Source organism: Lygodium microphyllum, chromosome 3 (assembly GCF_053477565.2).
Source record: "Lygodium microphyllum isolate KBCC chromosome 3, Lygodium_microphyllum_v1.1.10, whole genome shotgun sequence".
Taxonomy (NCBI): Eukaryota; Viridiplantae; Streptophyta; class Polypodiopsida; order Schizaeales; family Lygodiaceae; genus Lygodium; species Lygodium microphyllum.
This window is the reverse complement of record NC_141137.1, coordinates 65402107-65429207: the sequence shown is the minus strand read 5'-3', so window position 1 is coordinate 65429207 and position 27101 is coordinate 65402107. Positions and strand designations below refer to the sequence as shown.

Below are 27101 nucleotides of genomic sequence, written 5' to 3'. Positions count from 1 at the left end.
AAAACGCCAAAAAGTATCCTGCTCTAGAAGTAGAGTAACCTGGACCGTAGCCAAAAATCCTAATTGTTGCAGTCTTTTCCAAAAACATTATTTTGTGGGCATTATATTGTAATCCTGAGAAACCTAGAAGCCTTGCAAGAGCTTTAATACAAAGTATCGGCCATGCTGCGTCCTCTGAGAAACTACTATGAAGTACAAAAAAGGATTCAGGGTCAATCCTAGCCAAGTAGTGGCCGAGTGCAATGTCTTTGGTGGTGTTACTAGCAGCTCTCGATCCTTTGCCACGCCCCAAGAAGTTATCTGTATCGGCAATCTCCAACTGCAAATAAAACCCATACTGAATGAGCATGAAATGTAAACCTACCAATGTGTAAAAGCAAATTCAAAATTATCTTACCACTTGATTTTCATCGTACTCTAATTTAAACGGATTCCATAAATTAATTGATGATGCTGTCTCATTGGTGTTAATCAATTCTTTAACATATTCAGACTCCTCTCTTCCAAAATTGGAAATGCCGAGCTCGCTTTGAATGCGATCGAAGTCCTCATCAGTAATACTCAACTCTTTCTCAGCTTCTTTGGCCTTTTCAAAACAAAGAGAGAATGCCTCACCAGCATCAATAAACTTATCATCTAGAGTTTCTTTATCAAGTTTCAGAATCTCTTCCTTTGATTCATTTTCTGTGTCAATTATCCCATTTGCAGCATCAGAAGCCTCTGCAATAATTGCAAGACAATAATCTTCCCTGAGATTAAAAAGTTTTTGAATATCTGATAGTAAAATGTACTCCTTGTCCTTGAAAGGTATACATGGCAGGGAAGGAACAATATGGTGAGAACTCTCATCAGGTTGAGGGTTTGTATCTCCTTGGCTCTCCTCAATGATAGTCTCAGCTTTGAAGTGAGCAACATCCAAATTCTCAGCAATGGAAGCCTCAAAATCTGTATCTACAACCTCCTCTGTTTCCCTTTCATCTGCCAGATCATCCAACATGCAAAAGCTGGCAGTCTTTGCTCCTTCCAACTGTTGCTCCTCAGCTTTCACAGGGTATTTGACAAGGCTGAAAATAATAAAAGCAGCAGATTTTCTCATCATCTTGCAGTTTTTGGAATGAGTGCAGCAAAATATGTCTGTTGAATGAAACCTCTTCAGAGAGTGGGCCCTGCACTTTCTAGTAAATACTGCCTTTTCATTTCCTGTTGACCCAATGGGAACATGGACATATTCAATTGTGCCAACTTCAACAGAAGGACCTGCAAGAGTTTCAAACTCCAAAAAGTCCTCCATAATATATTTTTCACAAGATTTCAGTGTCAAGATTGTGGGAGAGAAGGAAGGAGTCTCACTTGAAGCTTTCTTGCTTGCACAATGGGGGAAGACACACAAGGGTGGAGGCTGAAAACAATTTTTCTCTTCTTAGTTGTGTAAGCCAAAAGAACTCAAGTACAAAGAAATAGAAGAACCCTATATATGGGTCTCAAACCAAACTCAACTAACTAAGGTAGCATACTAACTGAGCCACGAACTAGAGTAGATAAGGATAGCTATCATGTAGCTATTATTCATGGGTGGTGTACCAACTGCGTCTGCAACTGACAAGTCGGTGACATAAATACACAACGGTCACCCTGGCGTATCACGAGTGGAGCTCGATATCTCAACACTCCCCCTCGAGCTCAATCCCAATTCCTGCACACCAAGCAGGTCTCTGAACTTGCGCAGCTTCTCTGCGCCCAATGCCTTCGTGAATATGTCAGCTACCTGATCCTCTGTGCTGACATAAACTAGATCAATAAGACCTAGTAAAACCCTCTCTCGCACATAGTGATAATGCACCTCAATGTGCTTTGTTCTAGCATGATAGACTGGGTTATTTGCCAAGTGTATACTACTCATGTTATCACAATAAATGACAATTGGTCCATCTGTAGACTGATGCATATCATAAAGTAGCTTATGCAACCAAGCTACCTCACATGCAGCCATTGCTGCACCCCTGTATTCAGCCTCTGTGCTCGACAAGGCAACTGTAGGCTGTTTCTTGCTGCTCCAAGTGACTACAGCACTCCCAAAAGAGAACACATATCCACTGGTAGATCGTCTATCAGAAATACTACCAGCCCAATCAGCATCAGTGTATCCATGCAACTGTATCTGAACCCCAGTCTCATAAAATAGTCCATACTGCAATGTGGACTTCACATACCTGAGTATGCGTCTAGCCGCATCCAAATGTGGTTTCCTTGGAGCCTGCATAAACTGACTTACCAATCCAACAGCATAGCTCAAATCTGGCCTGGTAATAGTCATATAAATCAAACTTCCTACTATGCGTCTGTACATAGTAGGGTCTTCTAGAAGCTCACCTGCATCTGTGCTCAGCTTCACATTTTGCTCCAAAGGAACTGAAATAGGCTTACAGCCTGTCATCCCATATTTGGACAGCATGTCCAATCCATACTGCCTCTACAAGAGCTGTATCCCACTTGGTGATCTAATCACCTCAATGCCCAAGAAATAACGCAACTCTCCCAAATCCTTCATCTCAAACTTCTGCTTCAATAGCATTTTCACATGAAGGATATCTTGATCACTGTCACCTGTCATAATCAAATCATCAACATAAATGACAAGTAGCATAATACCTTTCTCTGTTTTTCTCACATAAAGTGAGAAATCTGCCTTGGAAATCTGAAAGCCAATAGTGACAAGATACTATCCTATCTTGTCAGACCATGCTCTAGGTGCTTGCTTCAAGCCATACAAGGCTTTCTTCAACCTGCAAACAAACTCAGGATGAACAGCATGCACATAACTTGGTGGCTGCTCCATATAGACCTCTTCTTGCAAATCACCATGCAAGAAGGCATTCTTTACATCCATCTGATGTAAAGACCATCCCTTTGATGCAGCCATAGCAATGACCGCTCTTACGGTTGCCATCCTTGCAACCGGACTGAATGTTTCTTCATAGTCAATGCCATATGTTTGTGCATACCCCTTGACTACTAATCTTGCCTTGTATCTATTCACAGAACCATCTGCATTGTGCTTCACCTTATAAACCCACTTACAGCCAATTGCATTCTTACCTTTAGGCAAAGGTACTAACTCCCATGTAGCATTTGCTTCCAAGGCATCCATTTCTTCATCCATGGCTTTCTCCCATTTTTCTTTTCCCATGGCTTGCTCAAAAGATGTGGGTTCTGGTTCCTGTATCACTTTGACCATATATGCATAGTGAATGGCTGTAAATCCATCATATTTCAGCTTATCCACAGGATACCTAGCTCTCGTAGACCTGCGGAAAGTAGGTTCACTCCCAGGTGCTCTCAAAACATCCTTGGTCTTCCTTACTCCAGGTGTAACAATAGAAGGAATACCCAACTCATCATCAATGCTCTGTTCTGAGCCACTGGATTCACCATCCACATAAGAGTGACCTGCATTCACATCAAACATGGACTGATCAACCTTCTCTTTTCCTTTTCGTGATACCTGTATACCACTATCTGCATTACTTTGAGAAGATTCTCCTGATCTCAATCTGCCTGTCCATGGTGAAGAATGTGAACCACTACTAGAGGACGCTCCAGGTCCACTAATATTTTGTGACTGCTGCTGTGAATTTTGTGCAGCATTACCATTTTGTGCATCTACATCATCAATCACATTTACTGGTTTATACCAGCTACTCATCTCATAAAAAACAACATCTCTGCTCACTGTAAACTTACGAGTAGAAGGGTTATAGCATCTATACCCTTTTTGCTGCAGAGAGTAACCAATAAAGATGCACTTCTTAGCTTTTGGATCCAACTTGGATCTCAACTCATCTGGCACATGTACATAGGCAATGAAATAAAAAATTTTCAAATGAGAAATATCTGGTTTCCTACCAGTATACCTCTTCTCTGGAGTCATTCCATGTATTGCTGTAGTGGGAGTCCTGTTCATTATGTAGACTGCTGTAGCAACTGCTTCAGCCCAATAAAAATCTGGCAAGTCTTTTTCATTGAGCATGGCACGAGATACCTCTCCAATATGCCTGTTTTTCCTTTCTACAATTCCATTTTGTTGTGGGGTATAACTGCATGAATATTGCTGCTTTATGCCATGCTCCTGTAAGAACTTTGCAAACTCATTTGAGAGGTACTCTCCCCCTCCATCTGACCTTAGGCATTTTATTTGCAGACCTGTTTCTTTTTCAGCCATAGCTTTAAGGGTTTTGAAATGCCCAAAAACTTCACTTTTCTTTTTCATAAAATACACCCAAACTTTTCTGCTATAGTCATCAATAAAAGTGACAAAATAATGACAGCCTCCAAGAGATGCAGCTTTAGTAGTCCACACATCAGAGTGGATTAATTCCAATGGCTTCTCACTCTCTTGAACATGTCTAGGAAATGGTTTCCTTGCCTGTTTTCCAAACTGATAGGCTTCACATACCTTATGCATTTCTGCAACCTTGAATTTTGGCAATCCTGCAACAATATTTTGGGCCTGCATTGATTTAAGTCGCTGTACATTAACATGACCAATGCGTTTATGCCAGATATCAATATCTGCAACTACACCGGTCCCATGTGCAAACATTGCTGCACTCAATTCAAACATGTCTGCATCCAACGTAAACATTCTGCCCTTCTTCTTTCCTTTTGCTATCAAGCGACCTTTATTTTTCATATCCTCAACAAAGCATCCATGAGGATTAAATCTGACCTACAAGCCCTGTTCAACCATTTGACCAACAGAAACCAGATTCTTGGTGATATTCGGGACATGAAATACATCGGACATGTATTTCTTTTTCCCATCCTGCATAGACAAGGGAATTTTTCCAATCTGCACAATAGGATGTGCAGTATCATCACCAGTCTCCACAAATCCTGGTTTTTCCATTTTCCTTGCATCCTCCATCCATTCTGCATGACATGTCATGTGGTTTGATGCACCTGAGTCAACATACCATACATCGTTGCTTTCTTCTGCACTTGTCACAGAATTATTCATGTGTTGCACCATAAACAGATGCTCATTTCTATCATCACCCTGTCTACTAGAGGATGCATAATTTCCTTGTTGCAGTTTTCCATTCATGATGTCATTCTTCTTTTTATAGCAGTCTTTAGCCATATGACCCATTTTACCACAATAGTAGCATTCAACATTACTGTTTGCATTTTGGCCTATTTGTCATCCACCACGACCCCTTTGGCTCCCCCTACCTCTAGAGTTACCACGTCCTCCTCCATAGGACTGGTTTTCTTGAGTTTGCTGCATATTCTGATTTCTGCCACGGCCTGCAAATCGGCCTCCTCTACCTCTGCCTCTACCTCTTCCAGTATTTGAGTAGAAGATAGCTTCTTTTGAAGTTCCTCCTGAAGAAGATGCACCACCATTTCTCTGTTCCTCAGAAATTAGAAGAGCAATCAACTCCTCAAAATCAGGAAATCTTTCACGAACTGAAATGGATGTCCGAAACTGTGCATAATCCTTTCCTAGACCATTCAAGGTCACAGAAACTAAATCATCATCTTCCACTGGTGACCCAATGGAAGCAAGTGCATCTGCAATCTTCTTCACCTTCATGTGGTAGTCGTTGATGCTCATATTTTCTCTTTGCACATTGTGCAACTCTTGCTTGAGCTGCATTTTCCTGGCTTGCGTATTTGTGCTATACATTTTTGACAAAGTATCCCATGCCTCCTTTGGCGTACTTGCATCCTGAATATGCACAATCATAGAGTCTGAAATGCTGATAGACAGCCAATACATAACTTTCCTGGCTCTCTCATGCCATGCTTTAAATGCCTGCATTTGCTGTTGATTGGGAACATCAGGAAGAACTGGTTCTTCTTCATTTCCTGCAACAAATTCCCAATATCCTTTTCCCATAAGGAAATTCGTCATTCTAAACTTCCATGCTTGGAAGTTGTTCTTGTCAAGCTTTTCAGTGACAATCTGTGAAAGAGAATCAGATGCCATTACAGAAGACTGCAAAAAATTCTGTCACTGCAAAAACCACAGCTTCACCCTCACAAGGGAAAATCTGCAAAACTGGCGAAAGTGGTATTTGACCACACAGTCACTTCCTAGTGACGATTTTGCATCAACAGGCAACAGGGATGATTTTGTAACTCCCAATGTCTCTGCGCACAAGCATACAATGCAATTTTTACAGTAACTATTCACCGACCTGTAGAACAGTGTCTGCACAGCATAAAACTGGGCCTTTTCCTGAGTGCGTGCAGAAAACTTCCGCCTCCAAAACAGGCCCCGAAATGGCCTCAAATCAAAAAAACAAGGTCGCCAATGGCTAAAGCCCTCGCTCGTAGCATATACTGCCCTTTTGCTTCACCGCGAAGGGCATCTCAACCTGAGACAATGCACTCCTGCACTTTCCGGCTGTGCTACCTACAGAGATCTGCTCCCGAAACAGAAAATGAAAGCAACACTGCTCCTCTTACCAGAACATCACGAGCTTGGCTTGCTTTCTTGAGCTCCTTACCATGAACAAGGCTTTGATACCATGTCAAGATTGTGGGAGAGAAGGAAGGAGTCTCACTTGAAGCTTTCTTGCTTGCACAATGGGGGAAGACACACAAGGGTGGAGGCTGAAAACAGTTTTTCTCTTCTTAGTTGTGTAAGCCAAAAGAACTCAAGTACAAAGAAATAGAAGAACCCTATATATGGGTCTCAAACCAAACTCAACTAACTAAGGTGGCATATTAACTGAGCCACGAACTAGAGTAGATAAGGATAGCTATCATGTAGCTATTATTCATGGGCGGTGTACCAACCGCGTCTGCAACTGACAAGTCGGTGACATAAATACACAACGGTCACCCTGGCGTATCACGAGTGGAGCTCGATATCTCAACATTCAGAACTTTGTCAAGTTCCCAATCAGGATTAAAAATATTTTTCACAACTCCATAGAATGAGAGATCCATTCCATTCTGAAGCATAAAATCAAGTAGCCTCTCTAATGGAGTGATATCAATGAGCTCTGATACTCCTTGACCTCTCACTACTGACGTTCGCTTCCCTGGAGATGTACTTGGCTTTCTCACACTGGTGGCAGAGGATGGAGAGGAAAAAGAATGCACAGGCTGATCAGATGTTGATGCACTTGAGCCTTTTGAAAGCCTTCTTCTTTTACCAGTTCCTGAAGAAACCTTGGATTCTATGGGTTCAGACATGTTTCCAACTTCTGACGATACGGCGCGATAAGAGAGAAACGATTCAGACGGAAAGGCCCCCTCGCGCTGTATCGGTGATCCCAGTAAGAAGCACTAGAGCCACAACAAAGGTGGTCACACGAGCTTGGGGAACGCTGAAAGAAGACTAGATCTACAGAACCTCCCAAACGAAGCGAAGAGAGGAAAGCGAAGAAAACCAACAGTCGCTCTCGCGCTGTATCAGCAATACAAACAGAGGTCGGAAACCGAAAAAAGACGTACAGATAAGAAACACACCCTTATGTAGGCGCGGATTATGCCACCTGGCAGTATCCGTTAGTCTCATACACGTGGCAGTAGCCGTTGGGCAACACGTGGCCGATAACCACGTGGCGAACAAGTGGACCGGTCATTACTTGACACGTAGCATACGGACCATAAATGCAGATACGTGGCACAATCAGTATCGGACACGTGTCTGACACATGTCATGATTTACCTGGGTATATAAGTGGTCATTCTTCCGACGTGTACACTTTTCATTTCTCGAGCTCTTCCCGCCTTGCTTGCCGATACGGTGCGATACAAGTCCTTTTTTCGCTAGCAAAAAGAGGTGTGCCGATACGGAGCGAGGGCGTCCAAATGGTTTGCTCGTTTCCTCCGTATCGCGCCGTATCGGCATCTGATCACCAATACGGAGCGAGGGCGTCCAAACGGTGTGCTCGTTTCCTCCGTATCGCGCCGTATCGGCATCTGATCTCCAATACAGAGCGAGGGCGTCCAAACAGTGTGCTCGTTTCCTCCATATCGCGCCGTATCAGCAGTTTGCTCCATATCGTGCCAATATGGAGCGAGGGCTTCCTTACGCAGTGTTGGTTTCCTCCATATCGTGCCGTATCGGCATCTGATCTCCAATACGGAGCGAAGGCGCTGTTCCATTCTGCTCGCTTTGTTCATATCGCGCCGTATCGGAATTGCTCATTTCGTCACTTTCCTCGCCAATTTGTCTTACTGTTATTGTCCTTCTGGTTGTTATTTTTGCTTTTCTGGATGGCAAGAACAAAGCAAACTGCAAGAAGAGTGTATCTAGATGGGAAGGACAGTGGGGGTAGAAGAAAGTTAAAATTTGATGAATCTAAGGGGGTAGAAGAAGCTGGTCCATCACAGGCTCCAGAGCATTTTACAACAGAAATCCCCCCTACACCAGGTGTTGTCCTTATATCTTCTATAAATGTTTCTTCACCTGAAGTTGAGGAAGCAAAGGATGAGGCTTACCCTGTGAAAGATTCATTCCCTACAATGGTACCTGAGCCCACATCTGCTGAAGCCACTGAACACCCCAAGCCACAAAAGAGAAAGAGGAAGTCCAGGTTCTTCTATATGCAGAGATGTTTCAGTGAGATCAGGAAAGCCCAGAGAGCTATACATCATGTCATTCCAAAAGCTGCTTTTATAAGGGTGGTTAAAGAGATATCTGATAGATTATCTCAAGTGGCAACTGTCTCTGGTCTAAATAAGAAGTGGCAACTCTCAGCCATTCTTGCCCTGCAAGAGGCCGCAGAAGATTTTGTTATTGATTTCATGAACGACGCTTACATTGCTGCCGCCCATGCTCATAGGATCACCCTTATGAATAAAGATTTCAGCATCATTAGCAGAGTGAGGTATAGGTTTGACAAAGTCCTGAGGCCCTTGCCTTCCAATGATCAAAAAGCCTTTGAAATCCTTAACGTTCCCCCAAAATTGTCCAAGAAAGAGAAAAAGCTAAATGTTGAGGATGTTAGTGACCTTTACCCTACAAGGGGTGCCACCCAGCAAGAGGCTTTCTTGAGTGAAGAAAATCAGGAGGTGTTTGAAACTGAAGACGATGTTTACAAGAGGAAAGCCGCATCACTTGCTCCCGTCAACAGCGAGAGGATGGGCAAAGTGTATGGGCAGATTCTTGTGAATGTTGCTGGGGAACCTGAGGAGGAATATCTTAGTATATCTCCGGAGGACAAGCCCATGTTGGAAAAAAGGAATGTCCAACTATCTGACTCCGTAGTATTTTGTTGCATAAGGTAAGGTTTTTTGTTGCATAAGTTAAGTCTTATAGGTTCAATTATATTTTGGATGAAATTGGTATTGAATAGCTTTTGCTATTATCTGCAGGGCATTGGTCTCCTCTCTCACTCTCGATATCCGAAGAACCATATACATTGTTGATCCACTTCTCTCTGTGGGACTTTTTGCAAAATCTGGTTCTAATATTTCACCATTTTTTCGTAGCTTCGATAGTGTGAGAAATTACCACATCTTTTTCCCTTATGTAGAAAGGTATTTTTCTTTTTCTGTAGAGGAAAATTTATGTTCATTTGCTTTCACCCTTCTACTCACCTCTTTTATGAATTTGCAGAGGGCATTGGAGTCTCATCTACATTAATTGTCTTTCAAGGGAAATTATCTTTATGAATTCTCTCAGCGGTGTTCGCGGTCAAGCACGAATGTATGTTGGAAGAAAATTACTTACTTTGATTTCTTTTATAAATAATATTTTGAACTTACAAAGCTTCCTTTTGCAGTGCTGGTAGACTCGTTTCTACATTTTTGGATACAACATACGAGGATCTTGCTGATCCTCAAAGGCCGTATACTTTTCTTCTACAAGAAGTTCCATTGCAAAGCGATGCACATTCTTGTGGATGGAGAGTTATCTCAAACATTTGTAGAATAGTGGATTCAAAGCTATTACAAATAGAAGGAGTGAATGTAAGCTTATTTCATTTGATGTTTGTGTAACCCTTATCATGATGTCTTTTCACTAACTTATAATATTTATTCTTACAGTGTAGAGACTATCCTGAATCATATGTTTGGTGGATAAGGCAGAGATGCATCGAGCTGATTCTAGACAAAGCAATCACACCGTATGATCCTGACTCCCCTCTTCCTCCCAAAACTTCAATGGCCAAGGGCACAAGCAAGGGAAAGGTCAAGGGAAAGGGTAAGGACAATGGCAATGGTAAAGACAAGGGCAAGGGAAAAGGCAATGGGACCACTGCTGCAGAGTCTAAGAAAAAAGGAATGCCAGTGCTCTCTCCTCTTAAATTTGATCCATCCCCTCTTAAGCCCCAAGAAAAGAGACTACCTGTAAAGGTCAAATTTTTTCAACAATCAAAGAAAGGCCCTGTGAGAAAAAATATCTTTGAAGAAATCGATAAAGAATGAAAATAGCAAACATAAGCATACACGAGCCTTTTTATTTTGGCTTTGTACATTTTTATGCAATTTTTGTACCTCATTGTGTAATGAAAATTTTCACTTGTAAATCGAATGTAATGTACATTTTATACACGAGCCTTATTATTTTGGCTTTGTACATTTTTATGCAATTTTTGTACCTCATTGTGTAATGAAAATTTTCACTTGTAAATCGGATGCAATGTACATTTTATTTATACACATTCGAAAGGCGACTTGCTTCACGATAGCTTATGAAGTTCCCATTAAAAAATATCTTAAGGACAGTCTATTAAGATAAATTCCTGCCAAGTTTTCATTCTCAAGGCCCCAAACTCACAATTGTGGGAGACAAACAACTCGTACAAAAGAAAGAGCGCTCGGCTCTTTTACCAATTGTTACACCATTCACTTTGAACTTATATCTAGGGGATGTATTGTCTAGCAATTCCAAGGTATCCCTCACATCTTTCAGACTCCAATTGGAAGTAACATTCACCTTCTTTACTTCTTCATGCGGAAAAACGTGCACCACAAGTTTATATGGTGGGTTATCTGTATCAGAATCCAAGGGAACCCAAATACCCAATCTTAGTTTGTATCGCCTGTAATCAAAGCCCAAAGCAAGATTTTGGCGAGGGATACTGTAAGCCAAAGCCAAGGATTGAGGGCATGCACTGCACCTCAAGATATCACCTTTATGATCACACTCTCTAGATTTCCAATGCGTCCCTATAGTGTTGTCCAAATCCTCTTCCGAAAAGTTTCTACTTAACCAGGATACCTTCGTTCTTTGTAAATTTGCTGTTTTGAAGCAAGCGACGAAGATATGGAGGGGTTACAAACCATGATAAACGTATTCTTCTTGAGATCCTTCCAGCTGTCATGGACTTTTTAATATCCTGAGATATTTTGAATTTGAAACTCTGCACTGTTACCTTGTCAGGAATCTCCCAATTTAGAGATGAATGGCAATGGCAAATCTTCGATATTCCCATACCTATCCGCTTTAGAGGGAACCACATACTGTGCATAATATATAAAAATCTTGCATTCACTATAAAAAGACACAGTTTGATCGGCATAAATAATGTCTGCCAATACCTTATGAATGGCATGGAAAGTCCCACTTAGGCTTTCCACAGGTTGCCATTCAATACTTGTTGACGGAAAGATATCTACAATGACGAACCGTTTGTTAGAACTTGCATAAATGGAAAATAATTATATACGTTATTCAACTTATAACTTACAATGTGTTTGTTGGGGAACACGTTCGTTTGGAGGCAAGTGCATATCCTTGGCCATGTAAACATGTTGCACCTTGACAAACCAGCCTTCGGGCATAATTTTGAAGGCAATGATACGCCCCTTCCAGTGATGTTTTATATCTTCTCGTTTTCTTCTTTTCACCTTATGGGAGCCCTTGCAAGATGGCAGCATGGTAACCCAATCGTTTACAACAAAGGTTTTGGGCTCAAAATTTCCATCTACTCCCTGGCTATAGACTGTGCAAGAGTGTATTAAACGAGAAGGGCGCCTGGAGGAAGCCATGAAAAGAATGAAAGCGCAGAGAAAGAAGCTCAAAGAGGGGTGAATGAACTAAAAGGTAGCGCCAAGAACCCAAATGAGTATGTATTGGGCGCCAAAAACAATATTGAAAGATCTCCCGACTTTCAAAAAACTCATTATTAATTTCATCACATCTCTGTCATGTATTTTGTCAGATTTGTAAGTAAATAACGTCTTTGGGACTCCAAAACATGTCAGACTTTAGGGGTTTTGGCTAAAAAAGAAGAGAGAATCACGAAATGGACTCCACTATCTCTAAAAAAGAGGAGACAAGAATACCATATTCTTGCACACGTGGCGAACTCTCTTTGGCCCTTTCCTTAATCCCGTGATTCACAAAAGTGCATTTTTTGAAGCATTTTTGGCCCTAATGCCAGGCGGCCTACCATCCAAGAAGAAAGTGCATTTAATTGACATGGCCTATTCAATGTAACCACCTTTGTACAGTCATAGTATCTCACAATGATCTCTTCTTTTGACTCTGTATCTGTAACTACGGACGAACAGTGGACGCACGCCTCGCACGCACACACACACACACATATTTTTGGTGGATTCCACATCTCGGATGTGCAGTAGTACGACAATGTCAAATTGAGGTCTACATTGGATTCAAAGATTGTTGTCCACCATTAAATCATGTACAAATCTTCAAACAATCCACTTGAAACAAATACATAGATTGGTAGAGCTACTGTAGCTCATATTTTGGGGTATTTGTTGATGCTAGATTGGATGCATTCGGGAAGCAATTGAAGGCTATATAAAATGAATTAAAACAATAGTTGGTGTTGGATTGAGCTATGTATTGGATGCCGAAAGATTATTGTCTACTTTAGCTCATGGCTTGCTTAAGAAGGGGGGACCTATAGAATGTACAAAGGCAGCTTGTGAGAAGCACAAGGGCTGCTTATAATTTTTTGCAACAGAGAAGAGAGAGAATAGAAGTTTTGTGTGGTTGATTATTGGTAGAGTAGAGCTTTAACCACCACAATTCATCCAAGAGGATGAGAGGAGGTTGTCACTTGGATTTGTGTTGTCCAAAATATCTTAAAGACCCAACTAATTTTCCATTGTTAGCTTATGGCCATAGGTGAATTTGATTAGTCTTTCTCTAAAACAAGGCTAAAATACTTAGCTGAATGCTTAAATTAACTTTCTTTTACTTATCCCCTTTAACACTTGCAAGATTGATTAAATTGATTTTCTGGATTTCTATTCACATTGGAGCTTAAATGAACTTGTTATTTGGCAAACTAGTTTTGCATTGAAGTAATGTCGAACTAATTAACTCTGAATGGGCTCGTAGTTGGATATTCACATTGTAAAAGAAGGTACTTGGTTTAAGCTTGTCCTGGACTTCATTGTTCACACAAATTTCTTTAGAAAAAATAGTAGGAATATTTTTCATATTTTGGCTCATATTTTGATGCTTTTTGGGCCATACAAGCACCATTTGAGCTCTAATCTTAGTATTTCTTGTTGGACTACAGATGTATAACATGTAGGTATGATGCATTGGATACATGTATGAAAATCATATCATTGGAATTCATTTTACATGTATTTTTTGACATTTTTAATGCCTTTTCACCTTGGATTTAAGCGGTTGATGCTCAGGACTTATTCATGCACTTGAATAGTGGTTTGGCATACTAGACATTGTTAATTTTCTAAAATTGCAAAAGTCATAATATCGAGAATGACACAAATCACTCAAATTGTTAGTGATAGCTCTTTTGCTTGTAGGAAGGTCATGCCTAGAGGTAGAGGGAGATCATTTTCTAGAGATAGAGAATGGTCTAGTCCTTATACGGATGGTATTTGCCATTGCTATGGATAGTTTGGCCATTTTGAGAAAGAATGCTACCATAAGCAGAATGTTATTTCTAGAGGTTGTTGAAGGACTTAGTATGGTGATTATGCAAGTGCTTATAGAGACACAAGTTATGTCTCTAGAGTTGGTTCATCGCGTAGAGGTCATCTTTTTGCTATGGAGCACGTACTTGGTAACATTACACATCCCCCTAGAGAGGATGATTGGTTTTTGGATTCAAGAGCTACAAATCATATGATACATCATGCAAAATTCTTTGATATGAAGAAACGAATGCAAAGTGAGTATGTTGTTACAGGAGATGATACATTGCATAAGATTAGTCACATTGACAGTGTTCCATTGGTAACCAAAGATGGGATACATAATAAACTTTGGGGATGTTTTGTATGGCCTACAATTACTAAGAATTTAGCCTCTGCTGGGCAAAGATCAAGGTCTGCAAGTAAAGTTCAATATATATGGAAAATTCATTGAGGAGTTTAGAAAGGGTAAACCTAGGAGATTGATTTCTCTTGGCCAAAAGAAAGATAGTTTGTTTGCATTGGATACATGTACTTCCATCACAAAGTTCTATGCATGTGAAGATTGGACATGGACAAGACAAGAAGATTGAGTTATGGCATAGAAGAATCAGGCATGTTAACTTACAAAGGTTGAAATAAATGCAATCTAGATAAGTTGTTCATAGTCTTCCACATTTTGAATATGTCAACTATGGTCATGTATGTGAGGCATGTTAGTTCGGCAAGCTGTCTAGACTCCCATTTCAAATGGGGGGAGAGTTAGCAATTATCCTTTGAAAATATTATATTTGGATATATGTGATCCATTTCAAAATATACATTTGAGTGTAAGATGCAAGTATTATATTACATTCATTGATAATTTCACCAAGATAACATGGGTCTATTTCTTACAACATAAAAGTGAGGCTTTTGAGAAGTTTTTGAAACTCAAAGCTATCATAGAAAAGAAATTAGGAAGTTACATAAAGTGCTTGATATTGGATAATAGAGGTGAATACATATCAAATGAGTTTTGTGACTATTTCAAAGATCATGGGACTCTAAGAGACATGTTACATATATGTATAGACCTCAGCAGAATGGTGTTTCAAAAAGAACGAATTAGATCATTGATGAAGTTGCAAGAGCTATGATGAATCAAATGCATATGCCTTTAATGATGTATTGGACTAAGACAATACATATTGCAATTCATATTATGAACAAGGCACTTACATCATTGACTTATCTACATAAGATGTATGGGGGAATACTATAGTTGCACATTTTTAGAGTATTTGGTTCTGTATGCTATGTTCATGCTCCTGATGACTTGAGGAGAAAATGTTGAGGTAGCTGCAATAATGGAGCTTCTGTGTAGAGATGTAGGTTGAGAGAGAGAGAAGAGATAGAGACACACAATTTGTGGTATTGAAGAGTGTGTACCTCAATAATGATTTTAGATAGGTATTTGTACTATGTATAGCATGGCCCTTATGGGCGAACACGGGCACTGCCCTTTATCCCAACAACTTCCCCCCTAAAGGCAATGTGCCCAAAGGTAGAGGAAAAGAATCAGCTAGGTCTAAGTATGTACAAAGCTGAAGAGACGATACCTATCCAATACCCATCATCTGCCAGCAATGGGCAAACCTCTCTGCTGGAAGACCCTTTGTGAGAAGGTTTGCAAGGTTATCATCAGTGTGCACCTTGACTAGCTCAATGCCCTTGCAGTCAAGTATCTCTCTGATGAAATGATACTTCACCTGTATGTGTTTTATCTTCGCATGAAAGACAAGTTTCGGTGCTAATATGATAGCACCCTAACTATCACAATGGAGTTTAGGAACCTCAGTAATCCCAAGCTCAGCAACCAATAGTGACAGCCATAAGGCCTCTTTGCATGCCACATACTCTGCCTTCGTAGTAGACAGTGCAACACACTTCTGTAGCCTGGATATCCAAGAGACAGATTCTCCTATGAAGTTAAATACATACCCTGTGTAGTGGACTTCTTGCAGTCCGCATGTCTACCATAGTCTGCATCCATAAAGTCAATGACATATGCCTTCTGCTTACCAAAGCAGATGCACAAATCCTTTGTGCCCTTGAGGTATCTCATAATACCTTTCATTGCTTCCCAATGCTTCTTGCCAGGATTTGCCATGTATCTACTAATCACTTCCACTACAAAGGCAACGTCAGAACATGTAGCAACCATAGCATACATCAAACTGCCAATGGTTGAAGCATACGAAATCTTGGTCGTTTCAACCTTCTTATCATTAGATGTAGGGCTTTTCTCTGCACTGAGTTTCACATATGGAGGCAATGAAACTCTGATTGCTTCCCCCCCTCCATATTGAAATGCTGCAAAATCTTGGATACATACTCCAGCTGAGATAGATAGAGTAACCCCTTCGATCTATCTCTGAGTATTCACATCCCAAGAATGTGATTGGCATCACCAAGATCCTTCATGTAAAAGCTGCCATGAAGACTTTGCTTCAATGAATCCCCTACCGGCAATCAGCATGTCATCAACATACAGAACCAAGATAATCAGGCTACCATCTGCTACCTTCTTGGTGTACAAGCATGATCAACTTAACTTCTGTGAAATCCCTGAGACTGCATGAAAGTATCAAACTTATAATACCATTCCATCAGTGCCTCTTTCAGCCATACAAACTCTGTTTCAGTTTATAGACCATCTTCTCTTTGCCTTTAGCAACAAAACCCTCAGACTGTTGTATATATATATTCTCATGCAAATCACCATGTAAAAATGCACTCTTTACATCCATCTGTATGAGCTCCATATCCTCAGTTGTAACCAAGCCCAAAATGGCTCTCAAGGTAGTCATCTTGACTACTACAAGAGAGAAGATCTCATCAAAGTCAATTCCATGTTCCTACTTGTACCCCTTTGCAACCAATCGTGCTTTGTAGTTTGGTGAAGAATCAGAAGTGACCTTCATCTTGTAAACCCACTTGCATGGAAGAGTTTTCTGCCCTTTAGGCAGCTACACCAAGTCTCAAGTACCATTCTTATCAAGTGATTCCATTTTTGACAACATGGTCTTGAACCACTTCTTACTGTCCGGTCTAGTCATTGCTTCCTTGAAGCATGATGGCTCACCACAATCTATCAACATGACATAATCTATAGCATACTGCATACCATGAACAAACCTGCTAGGTGGTCTCAATGATAGAGTCGACCTGTGGAGCAAAGGCTCAGCATTTGCTAGCTGTTGGGCCTGCAAATCTACATTTACATGTTGGTTGTCCTGAAATACGGGCCTGTAATTCTACATATATAGGTTGTTTTCTTGAAATTCCAGCATACTGTCCTGATAGTTCAAGCTATCCTAACTGCATGTTTTCAAGGTGAAACTATGGTGTATCATTGGCAATACCTTGCTGGTCATTTCCAACACCATTTCTTACATTTTCAAGAGTATTTATAGCAGGTATATGCTACTGTTTGGGCACAAATGACTATCTAAAATGTACATTCTCCCTGAAAATAACCCTCTTGACTTCTTCAGTCTTCTCAAGCTGCTTAAGCATGCAATCTTCACGGAAGATGATGTCATTGCTGCGTACTATCTTTCTTTTCTTGGGATCCCAAAGTCTATACCCCATCTCACTCTTGTGACCATATCCTAGAAATAAGCATTTACAGGACTTTGATTCCAATTTGTTGCGTTCTTTTTTCTGTATGTGCACAAAAGCCTCATAGCCAAATACTCGCAAATGAGCATAAGAAGATGGCTTGCCCAACCAATCTTCTTAAGGGACTCTCCCTCCCAAAGACATGTTCGGTGACCTGTTAATCAAATGAGTTGATGTCATAACAACCTCTACCCAAAATCCATGGGATAATACAGCATGAGACAACATCGTACAAACCTTATCCTGTATGGTCCAATTCATGCACTCTGCAACTCCATTTTGGGGAGGATTATGGGGGGTAGTGAGCTCCCTCTTTATCCCCTTACTATCATAAAATGCCTGAAAGGCTTTGGACACATACTCCCCACCATTGTCAAAGTGAAGTCACTTAAGTGTCTTATCAGTCTAGTTCTCAACCAATGCCAAGAATTTTTGAAACCTATCAAGCACTTCGTCCTTGTTACGAATAGGGTAAACCCATACCTTCTGTGTAGCATCATCGACAAATGTGACAAAGTATTTCTTTCCTCCTAGAGATAATCCTCTGGCATTTGACACACATTGGAATGTACTAACTCTAGAGATAGATTTCAGTGAAAGAAACTTTTTATGAGATGTCTGCGCATGCTTACCATAAACACAATATCATAGTGCTCAAAATTAGCATAACGAAGACAAGACAAGTAACCCAAAGGAGAAAGTACTTTCATTCTATTTGACTCATGTGTCCCAACAGGCCATGCCACAAGGAAACACTTGGCTGCTTGGTCACGGTGACAACATGGTCACGCACACTAGATACATGAAGTGGATACAAAGTATCACTCTTGTAATCTCTGGCAATAACCTTAGATCCCTTATAGATCTTCCATTTCCCATCACCAAAGGTGGTATGAAAACCATCATCATCTAGTTGACCTGTACTAATCAAGCTCTTCTTGAGCTATGGTACATGCCTTACATTCTAAAGAGTGAAGACAGATCCAAACTGCAATTGCACACTACCAATGCCTGCAATGTCACATGCATAATTGTCCCCAAGATGGACAATACCATGTTGACCTCTTGTATAGTTTATAAACCACTCATGGTGAGGGGTGATATGAAAAGAGACATCTAAATCCAAAATCCAAGTGTGTATCATCATCTTATCAGCTATCAAAGCATGTGCACTAAAACATGAAGAGATAAAGAGTACATCATTCCCACTATCGCTCTTATGGCTGACTACATTCACCTCTTTGATCTTTACACTGCTCTTCTTAGTAGGCTGACTCTCTTTCTTCTCTTCCTTACTATCATCCGTCTTCTTGCCCTTCCCTTTCTCTTTCTTCCATTTATAGTAGTCACGTTTGAAGTGACCCTCTTGCCACAGTGATGGCATTCAACATCCTTACCGCATGATATACTATGTCCTTTGCTATCAAATTTGCCATTCTACTATGATCTGTCTCTAGTATGCAAAGCACTAGAAGACTTACTGAATGCATTATTCTACCGATTCATTTCTTCCATGAGTAGAGCACTCTCTACATCAACATACAAAAGCATAGCATTAGAATTACTCATAGCAGTCCTAAAGGTATCCCAACTCTCTAGTAGAGTGCGAATGTAGCTTTGAACTCATCATTAGTATTGAACTTCAAAGCTGCAAGCTGGCTAAAAATGGAGTTAAACTCACTAAGATTAATAGACATTGCAGTACCCTCTTTCATACACAAATCCATGAGTTTCTTTAGCCAGTAGACTTTGCTTGCAATACTCTTTTGGGCATACAACTCTTCCAGTCGCTTCCAAATGTCGTAAGCAGAATCCAACCCTTTAATAACAAGGCATCAGAAATCGATAGCTCAATGGTCGAGCGTGCAAGCTCATTCAGCTCATCCCAGTCATCCTACCCTACATCAGCTGGGTTTGTTCCCTTTACTTTAATTGGCTTTACTTACTTCTTCTACAACAAGATATTATAGCACTACTTTTGCCAAACTGCAAAGTTGTGTGTTCCTTCAAGCTTCTTGATATGCATAAGATGATTGTCACTGCTGCTAGCCATGATTCACAGCCAAATAACTGTATGGCAGCTGACAGCTGATGCCAAGCAATGAAAGCTCCAAAATCCACTTAGTAGTATGTTAGGAATATCCCCAAGTATGTACAGCAAGAACATACATTAGTTCATTGCCCAAAATGCCTCAAAAGCATTCAATGATAGTAAACATACCAATTTCTTGACAAAAACAAAGTACAATCCTGAGAAAGTGGAATATTAAGTCAAGAAAAAGAAAAAATCAAGACTTGAAAAAATCAAATGTTATTTTATCAAGACTTCTAAAAATAATGCAAGTATCAACATTAAAAAAAAGCATACTCCTAATATTCCAAACCATAGCTTAATGAGTGTCTTGCTTCTTGAAGTCCCAATGATACATTGTAATTCTTATTGTAGCACATATAAATACAAGAGAAAGAGGAATGGCGAGAAAATAAAGAGAACTGATACACCTCAGAGAAAGAGGAAGAAAAATGATACCTCATGCTTCATTCAATAGCAATCGATGCATGCGGAACAAAGTTTATTGCCTCTCGCAAGGCAACTAACATGGCCAAGCTTCTTTTAATACATAAAAGGAGCAATTGTGATAGAAAGAAGACAAAGCATTCAAAGTATGTTTATGAATTCTCAAACTAATGCAAGTAAAAACACACTGAATTTTTTTAATATTTGCATTCTAGTTACCTTGACGAGATTTTTGCTTTTTTTGCTTACTTTAATCTAGCTGAAATGCAAGCTTCTTCTAGAGTACAATATACAAATACATAAAAAGACAAGAGTAATGGATCAAAATAAAGAAAGACAAATAGAGAGGCTTCTAGCAATGAAAAAAAAATCATTATATCTTTTCAAATGTAAATACAATCAAAATATGTGTCCTCTATGATGACTTCAATTCTAGTCACATTTCATTTTTTAACTTAATATTTTCAAATCTTTCTCTTTATAACTCTCAGTGTGGTTTTTTTGTTTTTCTGTTTGCTTTTTCTCTTATTTCTTTTCTTTCCTTCTCAAAATTTCTCTTTCTTTGCATTCCATCTACATATTAGCTTTGGAAGAAGCCTTCTCAATATTTATATTTCTTTATATTATTATTGTGTCATTGGAAGAAGCTACATTTTTATTTTCAAGAGACAAAAAGCTCACTATGGTATTGTTTTTAGTAGCAAGATTTCTTGAGAAATGGAATGCTATTTTCAAGATCTTAAACAAAATCTTCAAAAATGGGCTCAGTACACACAAAAGTAAAGAAAATAGAGAGAGAAAAAAGATGCCATCATTATTTAATACAAATTCAACCTTAAAGTTAAAGGAACTCAAGGAATCGATAACGTATCTTTCATCCTCCATTTTATTCTAGTTGAGATATGATTAAGAAACTAATCCAAGACCCATTTCACCTCAAAATTTTCGATAATGATGTAGGGTTGCCTCCATTTTTATGCTTTAGGGGGACTACATTGGGAAGATAGGTAGATAGATAGATGCTTATTTCACACACACACACACACACACTCTCTCTCTCTCTCTCTCTCTCTCTCTCTCTCTCTCTCTCTCTCTCTCTCTCTCTCTCTCCCCTTTGTGTTGAAAACTATGGTTCTCAAAAGAATTCAAAGCTTCCCCACAAAGGTTCAACTTTCAATGTGTGAATCTATTTAGCTTTTAATTATGTAGACTTCCTTGCTTGTTGTATGGCAAGCTTTACCTAGCTAATTAAAAACTAATATGTCATATTAGTATATCATTGTTGTACCTTAACATGCATTCCCTAATAACATGGTTTAATATACAAATACGTGTGGTACACATCATAATCTACTAGCTATTCATTTGAAGTAAATAAGATTCTATCACTCTAATGAATCAATTGTATTTGATGGGATAGGAAGAATAGTGTATGCACGTTGTTAAAGAAAATTTAGGAACATGATATCAATGTCTAGGAAATGCTCACTCTCATGAATAGTATATGTACATTGTTAAGTAAAATCTTACAAAAAGTTTTATAAGCTCAATCTCAACCACTCGATTTGGATTTAGTTATCCAAAGTTGTATAGAAACAAGCATTACAATGAATGCCTGATCAATACTTGGTTGAATTATAATAGTGTATTGAGGTCTCCAAGCGCAGCAAACAAGTGTGCAATTCGATTTTACATATGCACGAAAGTGAAATTAGTCATGCAAGTATAAGAATGTATCAATTTAGTAGTTACATTTTTTAGAATTAGCAAGAGTTAAAATGTTGCTCTTTAATTTCCATCTTGAACATTCTATGTGGTCTAACCTCCAAACTATAGTATCACTCTTCACCTCATATTCCTTGAAAACATTTAAATAAACAAAAACTTCACCTTGACAGAGAGAGCATTTGTCCAAAAGAAAAAAGATGACATGCATATGCACATGAGTGAGTCTTTAATGTGTGCATAGAACACGTGTAAAGGATGGACATACCTGCATAGTGAAAGCGCATGCCTACATGTGTAAAAAGCTGCACATGAACACCTGGTGAATAAACTAGCATTACCTTGGCAACAACTTGTTCTTGCTTATAAATTGTCATTGACCTAGTAAATCCATTGATTTTGAGTTGATAGTCTGGACTGTCATGCTTAGGGTTCTTGTTTGCCAAGTATGCATTGAGTTTGTTGTCTCTCCATCCCCCTTGCTTGACATGGAACAAAAATTGTTCACTTTCCCCACGATAAACATCGAAATGATCTCGAAATGAAAATACCTGCTCAATGAAGTCAAAGGTACACATTACTAATTTTTCATCCACAAAGAAGAGAGGCAAGAAGCAAGCTCAAGTTTCAAACCCAATGGTAAAACAAAACTCTCTTCATTCCATGTTTAGGTAATCATACCTATTCCAACAAGAAAAGCACAGTGCCTAATTAGCAAGATGATTGAGAAGCAATTTTGTAAACTCATGTGACACTTAACCATGTTCACTTCAATGGTCTTCATGAAAAATGATAGAAACTTGTTGAATAGCACAAGGAAAAATGCAAATAATTAATCATTCTAGCATGTTTTAGGAATTAACTTGTTTAATGGTTAACAAAAGTTCATGATAATAGGTGGTGTCTTTACAACAACTCTATTGTAGAAATGTCACAATTCTAAGTATGTGCTTCTATGAAGCTTCTATATTAGAAATTGGAATATATAATTCACAACAACAAGCATTCAATATCTTCTAATAAATATTCCTTTCTAAGGATCTTAACAATTTTCTATGTATCAAGCTTTGAAAAATGAGCCCGAAACATGAGGTCTATGAATTACAGATCGAATAATCCTCATAATGGGGAAAGGAAGGATTGTGTGTAACAAGATCATTTGACACAAGAAGTCCCCCTTTTTGAAATATCTTATACTAAAAATGATGCAAAAGTGAAGGAGAGAGGACCCTTCCCTACCCTATAACGTTTCTACCAACTCCCAAGCATACTCGTATGCATGAAACTACATTCAACTTCACCTAATTCATCCCATGCAAACATCTATACCTCTCATATATAACTACTTCAAATGCTTTGTTATATTTTTTCCTTAGTTTCTTGGCTCAAGGCTTGGACTCGAACTCAAACAAGATGTAAATGATGGTTTATCTTACAAGGAAAAATTTATATTATGGCTCTACCATGTTTAGACTTCACCAAAGCTTAGCTTTTTTTCAAAATTTATAATTAAAAAAGAGGAAAAATAATGTAACATAAGTGTTTCTCAAGAAGAGTCTAGTTTTTCTTGAGCTACACACTATACGAAATAGGCTTAAAGAAGCATGCAAGGCTTGCATTTGAGCCAAAAAGCTTCAAAATGATAACAAATTAGAGCAGGGTAGACTACATATTTGTTTATGTACAACAAAAAAAGAGTGGCCTTGAGTGACAATGACAGAAGATGGCATTTCTCCCTACCAAATTTGAATGTATCACCCACCTCCCTCTAGTTTTCAAGTTGAACCCTAAAAATTCAAGCTTGAGGTCCTCCGCTATGAAAACCCAACCTCTCAATGATTGAGAAACCATGGCAAGGTTGAGATAGGTGTGAGTAAAGCCCATGTTCCATAAGAGGCTACAAACACCCTTGGGTTGAAGATCCATCTATATTGAGGAATTCAAAGAAGGCTCACAAATATTGCTATCCAAACAATGAAGAACAAATTTTGCCTCCATTGTATGCAATCTTAGAAGCGGAAATAATGCTCGATATGATAAGATAATAAGAGTGTTTGTGATAGAACACAATAGTGTTTGATGTGGCTAGAGGTTAGATAAAGTACAAGGTGCTTCATTGCATTTGATGGCAACATTCAAAGTGCAAGGTGCTTAAAAACATTTAATGAAAAAGTAAATAAGGCTTAGTGCCACCACAATAGATTTTTTACTTACGTAATCAGATGCTCAATTGGTCTAACCTTATCTATGAAGCTCTTTAGTTGGATATTGAGTATGTTAAACCTTTTCTAGCCACCATTACAATAAACACTTGTTGGAGACAATACATATGGCATCACACAACTTGGAATAGCGTCATTACCCATTGGCATCATCTTCTCCAATGCAATTTTGTTAAGACCATTGCTTGGGCCTCTTATATGGCATTTAAGGGCCTTAGCCTTGAGCTAGTACTCTAGTATGGCCCTTAGAGTGGACCTTTTGGACCCATATAGGGTGCCCTCTAATTTATCTTACCAATATCATGTGCAATAGTAAGGGGCCCACTTATGTATGATCCTCTCTGTAGAATCCCCTCACCCCCCCTTTTTCCTAGGTAATTACTATGGTATACATATGCATATCCCTCAATTCATCCATCCATTTAAAGGTCACATATATATATCTCTCTCTCCCTCCCTCTCTCTCTCTACTCCCCACTCTTCAATTAGTAGTGTCTCTCGGTCCATGGTCTTCTTTGGTCTCACGTTCTTCTCTCTCTCTCTCTCTCTCTCTCTCTCTCTCTCTCTCTCTCTCAATCCATGGTCTTCTTTTGCGCCCACCCAACAGCTTCAAGATAATCATGCTCGTATTTCTCAACAGCTTCAAGATAATCATAACTAATCTATTCGCACCCACCCAACTTCATTCAATGATAAGGGATCCTTTTCTCTTGCTTCTTGTCATTGTGACATACTCATAGACCCATCATTGATTGTGCACCCGGCGGCCACTTCACTTTGGCGCATCACTCTTATCAACTTCATGACCACAACTTTTGCCATGCTATGGTTTCCATGCCATTGTATCGTCCATATAATCGTTCTACACAAGCCCAATCTGAGCCCTAGAGCTATCTATGATTGGGAGAGCTATGGAGGAAGTTGATTCTCCTCGAGAGGAACAAAAGCAAAAGAATAGAAGCTGTAGGTAAAAGGCTCTTGATTTGTACCTTGGTGGGCTTGGCGGAGAGGAGCAGGGCCTCACGGTGGTCTCGAAGGAGGCGGATGCTGCGGCGAAGCGCGTCTCGCTGCTAAAGAGGAGGGCCGTGGTGGAGGCGCTGCGCACCGACATGTCAGGGTGTCCGCAGCACCCCAGCTCGTCGAAAACCTTCCCGCTGCAGAACTTAGGCCCCACCACCACCAGCGCCGCATCATTCCTGGCCATCCGTCCCCTTCTTCTTCGTCTTCAATTGTGAAGACACTCGTCGGACAACACTCTAATCCCCGGTCCCCAAAAATCTTAGATCTGAAAACACTCGTGGACGAGTCTTGGTCTCAACACTCTTATCGCTGCATTGTGCAAGCTTGCAAGTGCCTAGCGGTGTCAGCCACACACACGACTCGCGAGTCACCACGGAATGAATCAATACCTATACTATTAGCTAAGGAAAGGTGGGGGGCGGGTGCCACGTGGCAGCCCCCACCTCCCCCACAAAAAACAAAGACTACCTTGCAAAATGCAAAACACAAAACTAGAAAGTTGCTTAGTCAAAATGTGATGTAGTGGCTTTTATATTTTACAAACTTTTTGTTTAAGAATTAATGTATAACTCCATAAAAGCATAGCAATAACACAAAAAAACCATATAAGCATGCTAGACAAGCAACATGCCAAAGAGCTAGCATAGGTCTCTTCATTGTTTTATAATTATGGGGAAAGGTGTCATTCCCTCGTCTTTCAAAAAGATATGCATTTCTCTTTGCTTTGCTTCGCTTTAATGTTCATTATGCGAAAAATGAAGGAATGTAGATTCTAATATTGTGAAAGATTGTACATATGAAGATTACAATTGTCTTTGCTAAAGTAAAGCCTGTAATAATCACTAGCTACATTAGATTTCACTATATATATAAACTCCTTAATTAATTATATTTTATATTAATTAAAATAATAAATAAATAAATAATATTGAATTGTCTAATCCCCGGTCCCCAAAAATCTTAGATCTGACGACACTCATGGACCGAGTCTTGGTCTCAACACTCTTATCGCTGCATTGTGCAAGCCTGCAAGTGCCTGGCGGTGTCAGCCACACACACGACTCGCGAGTCACCACGGAATGAATCAATACCTATACTATTAGCTAACGAAAGGTGGGGGGCGGGTGCCACGTGGCAGCCCCCACCTCCCCCACAAAAAACAAAGACTACCTTGCAAAACGCAAAACACAAAACTAGAAAGTTGCTTAGTCAAAGTGTGATGTAGTGTCTTTTATATTTTACAAACTTTTTGTTTAAGAATTAATGTATAACTCCATAAAAGAATAGCAATAACACAAAAAAACCATATAAGCATGCTAGACAAGCAACATGCCAAAGAGCTAGCATAGGTGTCTTCATTGTTTTATAACTATGGGGAAAGGTGTCATTCCCTCGTCTTTCAAAAAGATATGCATTTATCTTTGCTTTGCTTCGCTTTAATGTTCATTATGCGAAAAATGAAGGAATGTAGATTCTAATATTGTGAAAGATTGTACATATGAAGATTACAATTGTCTTTGCTAAAGTAAAGCCTGTAATAATCACTAGACCTACATTAGATTTCAGTATATATATCAGCTCCTTAATTAATTATATTTTATATTAATTAAAATAATAAATAAATAAATAATATTGAATTGTCTAATCCCCGGTCTCCGAAAATCATAGATCTGACGACACTCCTGGACAGAGTCTTGGTCTCAAGACTCTTATCGCTGCATTGTGCAAGCCTGCAAGTGCCTGGCGGTGTCAGCCACACACACGACTCGCGAGTCACCACGGAATGAATCAACACCTATACTATTAGCTAAGGAAAGGTGGGGGGCGGGTGCCACGTGGCAGCCCCCACCTCCCCTACAAAAAACAATGACTACCTTGCAAAACGCAAAACACAAAACTAGAAAGTTGCTTAGTCAAAGTGTGATGTAGTGTCTTTTATATTTTACAAACTTTTTGTTTAAGAATTAATGTATAACTCCATAAAAGAATAGCAATAACACAAAAAAACCATATAAGCATGCTAGACAAGCAACATGCCAAAGAGCTAGCGTAGGTCTCTTCATTGTTTTATAACTATGGGGAAAGGTGTCATTCCCTCGTCTTTCAAAAAG

The 27101-nt window shown here is 39.5% G+C and overlaps 1 long non-coding RNA gene across 3 annotated transcripts; it reads right to left on the bottom strand.

Annotated features, from left to right (window-relative positions):
- Nucleotides 1-232: 232 nt before the first annotated feature.
- On the bottom strand, nt 233-25252 carry LOC148038437 (uncharacterized). 3 transcript variants are annotated; one of them, XR_015690435.1, is made up of 3 exons: nt 24960-25252; nt 22090-22299; nt 233-319 (listed from the first exon to the last, which is right to left on the bottom strand). It is a non-coding gene; the product is annotated as an uncharacterized LOC148038437 (long non-coding RNA). The 3 variants fall into 3 exon arrangements; XR_015690434.1 differs by lacking the exon at nt 233-319 and adding an exon at nt 10219-10315; XR_015690433.1 differs by lacking the exon at nt 233-319 and having other exon boundaries at nt 21888-22299.
- Nucleotides 25253-27101: the final 1849 nt, after the last annotated feature.